Source organism: Eptatretus burgeri, chromosome 4 (genome assembly GCF_056783735.1).
Source record: "Eptatretus burgeri isolate ZD-2024b chromosome 4, Ebu_testis_v1, whole genome shotgun sequence".
In the NCBI taxonomy this organism is placed as follows: Eukaryota; Metazoa; Chordata; class Myxini; order Myxiniformes; family Myxinidae; genus Eptatretus; species Eptatretus burgeri.
Genome location: NC_140964.1, coordinates 135332113 through 135337993, shown reverse-complemented (window position 1 = coordinate 135337993; position 5881 = coordinate 135332113).

The window sequence follows — 5881 nt, the reverse complement described above, 5'->3', positions numbered from 1 at the left end:
CAGAACGCTTCGATAACTTATAGATAAGTTATACCAACGATTGATAAGCGTGTTTTAGGCGTCCACAACCTTTGCCCAACGATAGTCTAACGTATGCATAGCGTGGCAGCGTATCGTCGACGATTACCTGAGGTTTTCTATTCATAGGCTGCAACTTCACTTTTAATAAATGCCTGTCACTCGCCTAGTGTTTTTGGACGCTGGTGCTCGGCAATTGAAATAGTTTCCATTGAACGAGTTAAATCGCTTCCACTGGACTATTGAAATGATTTAATAATAATGCTTGGTTATCCTTGGACCCACTCTGGCTAGCAGCTCGTCGAACATCGCTGGGGGCATTCGCAGGAAGTTGATGAAGGATGCATGGTCCTCGTTCCGGAGTTCCACCATGAGCTGGTCATATATGCCGTAATGGCGTCGCCTCCCGATCCATGGTCTCACCCAGTTCCTTCTCCTCCGTTCACGTCTTCTTCTCCTGGCTCTATTGGCACGCAACTGGTGCAGTGTCAACTCGATGAGGTCATGTTGATGTTGGAGGACAGGTAGGTATTGTCGTCTCAGTGTTGCCGTATCCTCCATCTCTTGGAATGACATGGACATGTACTCACCATGAAGTCGAAAAAAAAAAGACGGGTTCCTCCTGCGAAGCCCCTTTTTATATACCAATTCCCATAATTGCTGCCAATACGCCATTATACGGTATCTGCAAGTTATAAACGCGTTCATTAAGTTCTGTTGTCGTCCTGAAGACGTCAAATACGTCTACGTCTTTTTCAAGTAACGCGTTGTGAAGTGTGAACAACGTTCGTGTAGCGTGCTTACAAAACGTTACTCATAGGTTAGAAATAATTTTCGGGTACGCTAAACACTACCTCGACGTGTTTCGACTTATGAGTTACTTACAAGTAACGTGTGTCGACGTGTGTGAACCATCGCATAACGTGCCTACAACTTATGGCCAGCGTAGCGGAACGTGCGAGTCATACGCCGGCATACGTCGTAAAATTTCAAGCATGCAAAAATTTGAGGACAACCCAAAAGTACAACGTTTAAAGCCAGCGTACTACGACTTATAGCAGTGTTTTTCAGCGTGGTCTTAACGTATACAAAACGTCCCCATAACGTATTCGACGTGTGCCAGCGTTTTAGACAAATTTTTCATAAATCGGCATACGCTGGCTTAATCGTCAAGGTGTGACAGCGGCTTAACCGCCTGGCGGTTATAGCCGCCTCCCGTCCTGAAGGGGTTAAGTCATATGGAGAAGAACCGAAGGTGGTTTTGACTTTTAACCCCTTCTGGACGGGTGACTGCTATAACTGCTATTGCAATAGCGGTTATAGCCGTCTGCCATCCTGGCCATCAAAAGCCGTCTACTGTACTTTTCGTTTTGGCGATTTATGAATCTTGTACTCTGCAATTCTGGGTCATGTTTCTTTTAATTCATCCTGAGGAGCTCTCCGAACCATGGTTGGCTTTGCTGAACTGGTCAATTTTGCGTTATATTTCGAGCCTCTGTGGTTCATTCGATACACAAGTTTCCATAGATTCAGGCAAGAAATCTTGTACAGTCAAGAAATAGATTAGTCCGTCCTCAGTATGTGACTTGCGGTATAATGCCACCTCAGTTATTTTTGGGTGGGTTTATCAGCATCCAGAATACACCATCTTGTAGAGCGATTTATTTTCAAGCAAAGCTCAAAATTTGAAGTCGAAACTCTCATTACTTTTTATGTAAGAAGGAAAATGCCCGTTCATATCGCGCCGCGCGTATGCTCCCGCATAACCAGAATCACGCTGCCTGGGATGCAATATGGCACCTGCCTAGCCAGTTGGCCAGACTCTCTTTATAGACGGCACTGGGTTTGAGGGTAGAGGAGTAGCAGCTGAAATGCGAATTATATCCAAGTTCCTCCTGATGACTTAACCTTTGCTTTTTGCTTGTTTGGGTTCCTTCTGATGACACCAATGCAGGATTGTACCTATTTGTTCTTCAATTTGATTTGAATTGAATTTATTTTAATCTCATTCTAAATTCAATTGAACAATATCAACCGTCATGGGTCATGGTCAGGTGTCCAATCAAAGTGGGTTTGCATCACAGCGGGACGTCTTGGCACCCAGTCATCACTGCCAGCAGTTATAAAATGGCAGTTCTAATTTTGTCTCTTCTTAATTATGTAACACATCAGTACACAAACGCCACACAAAATACACTACATAAAAGTACACAAACACCACACAAAACAAGTCCTGGTGAGGGTTTGCAATCCCTGATTGCTCTTTTTCTTGTTTATTTTACCATCCAAACTCCAGAGATTCCCCACGAAGAACCCAACCATGGCCGCTTTTCGGCAATCCCGCTGGTTAATTTTTTTTCATTACACTCAATGGAACCAGCTCAATGAAGCTGGTAAATTTCGGCACATTCCTTTATCCTTTCTTCACTCAATATAATTCCTTGAAAAACAAAAAGATAAGTTAAATGCTTTGGCAATTTCACATTTTCTTGTGTAAATGTGGAGAAGAGGGTTTAACAGCAGCAAGCGCTGATCTGCCGTTAGGCGTTTCATAATCATAGCATCGCATGTTTGTTGGATGTTGTACGTAGACATAGACACAAAGAGTAGTGTTCATACAGAAGCCTTCGGCCGTTTATTCATTCCCAACGAAGCTTCGAGAAAGTTATTTGGTTGCTGCGGAAAGCTCCGTGAAAGATCTGAAAAGCTCCCATCAGCTCCGTGAAAGCTCTGAAAAGCTTCCTGAAACTGTAAACGAATGATGTTGTTTTGTGACAGCAACACTTCAGAAATGCATTTCAGTTCCATGGAAAATCAAATTCAATATAACAAACGAACAGGAAACAGACCTTAAATTCCGTCAAAATACGTTATTGAAATGGCATGAATGTTCATGAAATGCAAGGCTTAACATAAAAACGCGTACGAAATACATTCCAATCTTTTTTTTTTTTTACCACATAAGGTCTTACAATTATCTACATAGAGAGAGATACCGACCACTTTAATTCTCCTTCACGAGATGCACTTGTACTTATATAAAATGTGGAATAGGCCCGGTCACACCAATGGCCTTGTGGCTTGATATGAACCTCACAACGCAGTACAAGCTCCATAACACAATGTAAACTTTGCAGGCATGATCCTTGCAATGCAGTATAAGCTCAATAACACTATGTAAGCTTCGGAGAGTGATATGAGCTTGCAGCTTTGGAGCGTGCCGAAGCTTAACAGAAAACCGAAGCTTTAGGCTTCCCAGAATGCATGTGCATCCGTTCTGTGTTGCACTCAGAACCTTCGCTCCATGCTCTGCTCCAAGCTCTGCCCAGTCACAGGGTGATAATTTTGGAAGTCTTTCTCGGGACTCTCAGCTCTGCGAACTCCCCCATAGTAGGATTTCCACGCCGCTCGGCCTTGACATTTTACAGCAGTGCGAGTTGCTGAGCTGCGGATCACACTTTAGCTACAGAGCGTCCATTTGGAAACATTTGGGAACAAAACTTGACAACATGGTTAAGAGATACAAAATTTCTCCAAACAGTTTAAACACTATCAAATGCTAATGCTGTTTCTTCGATGATGATGATGATGATGATGAACGTCCATTTCTTTTATGGTCAATGGAGCTGAAAATTTTCGGAAAAATGATCTGGAACCAATCTTTCTCATCACTATTTGGAATTCCATCAACATTTTACATCTCTGACAATGTCCATTTCTTTCATCCACTTCTCTCACTTTTACAGCAAGATGCTGCAATATCCCATCACACTTTCTCTATCCATCTAATTGCTTGCTCTGACCTTTTAAATACAAATCCATTCCTTTATCAAAACAAATAAATACAGTTGAAACCTCTGTTTTAAGCAGGTGTACAAAAATTGTCAAATCATTTGTAAAAATTGAGTCACGAGGTGAAAGGCATTCCAAATTGCAGCTCAAGGCACACTTCGTCTGTTTAACCTTGCTGTGGGGGAAGCATGACAGGCTTTGAACCTGCTGTAAACCCTCAACTGGTCCCTCTTCCCCTGATTGGCTACTCCAGATGACCACTAGGTTCAAGCTCCACCTTTGGAGTGTATTATTTATCGAATTTCGTTAAAACAGCTTTATGGTCTATCATTGTGACAATAAAAACAAAATTGTAAACGATATTTTATCAGGTCATGGGAGGAAGAAGATGGTTGTGGTACACTGAGGAACGAATTATTTCGGGTAAGTTAACTCAGAGGTTTTGAAAAATAGATCCTGGATATTGGGGAAGCGGCTGAAAGCAAAAGGTTGTGAGGTCATGTTTTCTGGGATTCTCCCAAGATTAGGAAAATAAATAGAAATTATGAGCAGAGCATTAGTTGTCAAACAATGGCTGGAAGAATGGTGTTGGGAGGAAGGTTTTCCATTTAAGAAGCAGTGGGAATCATTCAGGGGACAAAGGGAGTGTTTCCAGAATGATGGTCGTATGATAAATAGAAAGAAAACAGCAAGGTTTGTAGTGGGAATTGAGGAAGGAATTCAGAATTTTTTTAGGTCAGCAGAGGGTGGGGAAGCTATTAAGGAAGGAACTGATCATGTAATTATAAGATGGAAGAGCTTGAAGCCAAAGTGGACAGCGAGGAGTACGATATAGTTGCAGTGAGTGAGACATGGTTTAAGGAGAGCAACTGGAGGGCAGAAGGAGAAAATAGGAGTCACAATCTGGGTAAAGGACAGCATTGCATGAAAAGAAAGGGGTGACATTAATGAGAGAATTTATGTGGAGGATTCTGTATGGGTGGAAAATAGAGATTGCAAAAACAGTAAGATACCGGTGGGATGCTTTTCCGGGCTCCGGGTGTGAAGGAAAAGGAGGAAGGAGTACATGGAGAATTGAAAAGGGCACGTGGTCAGGGGCGAGTATTGATTATGGGGGATTTTAACTTGCCAGGGATAGATTGGGTCCAGAAACAGGGAAAGGCAGAGCAGATGAGGATTTCCTAGTTTTAGTCCAGGATTGCTTTTTAACCTGGTTAGTAGATAAGCCCACAAGGGGGAGTGCAGTGTTCGACCTTTTAAATAATGATCCCAATATGATTGAGGAGGTGGAGGTCGAGGAGAATTTAGGAGCAAGTGACCACAACATTATGTGTTCAAAGACTCTGTTGAAGGGTTAGAGTTCAAGATAGTAGAATCAGACTATTAGATTTCAGGAAGGCAAACCTTGAGGGGATGAGGAGAGAGTGGGGTGATGCAGATTGGGAGAAGCTAACAGGAGGACAATCAGCTTCGGAAAAATGGGAAACCTTCAAGGAGCAAATGTGTGCAGTGCAGAGTAAGTACATTCCAATAATGTGTAAAACTATGAGCATAAAGAGGCCAGGGTGGTTGAGTCGTGAGATAAGGAATGCTATTAAGGAGAAGCAGAAGAAATTTATTCGGTTTAAAATAACAGAACAAGAGTGAGATTTATGTCAGTGTCGGAGCAAACAGAGGCAAGTAAATAAAATATCTCGGCAAGCCAAAAGAGAGTTTGAGAAGGATATGGCGAAGAATATTAAAGTATATCAGGGGAAAAGAACAGGTTCGGACCAGTGAGGTGACCAGAAAACCGAATGAACCGTTTTTCAAGCCGCTCGGCAAGTGGAGCAAGCCCATCGAGAGAACCGCTCCAGCCGTGAAATCGCAAAAACGTCCGGAGTCGTCGGATTGAAAATCAAAACGATATCACAACCGATGAAATGTTCACAAGTATTTACCCCTGTGATGTTTCCTCATCATTTTACTAAAACTTGTATTTTATACTTTTATTGTAACTTTTCATCAGAATTCTTCAATGTGTAAAAACTCGAACCCCCCCGCCCCCCACCAAGAAAAAACAATCTGCACA